Here is a 1263-nt window from a genome sequence, read left to right on the forward strand (position 1 = left end):
GTGTAATTCCCTATATATAAAGGGGCTCCTTATGTTTATGAATAATATAAAAACATAGATTCTATTCTCTAGTTTCATCACGATTACGCTCTAAACCCTAAGCTAAAGTCCGAACCCTAAAACCCTAATCTCATCCCGGTGATAAACCCTAAACCCGACGACGAACCCTAATCTGATCGAGAACCTAAAACCTCATACTCAAGGCGTTCCCGATCTCAGCACGCGACCTCAGTCCGTTCCTCAGCTCGCGACGTCAGCCTGTTCGCGAGACACAATCTCAGACTGCTCGCCTGCTCGACTGCTCGACGCGACCCGATACCGTTCGATAGCCAGCACGTTCACGACCCGATAGCTGCTTGCTCCCGTTCGCGACTCGTCTCAGCTTCAATCCGTTCGCGACATACAGAAACCCGTTCGCGACCCGACAGCAACGATCAGCTCGCGTTCTTCTCTATTCGGTGGTCCATTCAACCCGACTTGAGGTTTAGGTAAAACTAAAACCTAAGAACCAAACCCTAAGGCAATATCCAATCCCTAATGACCTAAATTGAATCTTATTGATTGATTAAAATCGAAACCCTAATTCCCTAAAGCCTAGCCGCATGCATACCATGCAAACCCTAATCGAAATTTGATTTGATTGTTTTTGTGATTGAATGTTTTGAATTTGATTATCATCACATAGAACAGATTGCTAGGATTGATTAATCTCATACTTGAATTTGGTTGATTGAATTGATGAACTAATTGAATATTATCTTGCGATAGGAATCACCTAAGTTGATTAGTTCTCATCTTGTTTAAAACTTGAAACCAACCGGCTTGTTCATATTGAAACCCCAATTGCATTAATCTCATTGAATATGATCGTTAGGTTGATAGTAACTAAACCCCTTGATGCATTGCTTGATTGTTTTATTGAGGTTTCATGATCACTTAGAATCGTTCTTGCTAAAGATGAATAACCGATTGCATTAAGATCATATAGAAACCGATTGCTAAGATTGTTCATACTCTTGGTCGTGCGGCTTGTCTTGCATTATGCGTGTTCGGATTGTTTGGCCGTGCGGCTTGTTAGCATATTATGCATGCAACAATCGTATGATTGTCTTGTATGCATTATAAGAACGTTATAAATCCTAAGAATGAAATATATGATTCCAGATGTCGAAAATCAACAATTTGGATTTTGGTGCCCTAAATCTCTCTGGAGATAATTACTTGCAATGAGAACTTGATGCTAAGATCATCCTAAAATCCAAG

Source organism: Brassica oleracea, chromosome C6, assembly GCF_000695525.1.
Source record: "Brassica oleracea var. oleracea cultivar TO1000 chromosome C6, BOL, whole genome shotgun sequence".
Lineage (NCBI taxonomy): Eukaryota > Viridiplantae > Streptophyta > Magnoliopsida > Brassicales > Brassicaceae > Brassica > Brassica oleracea.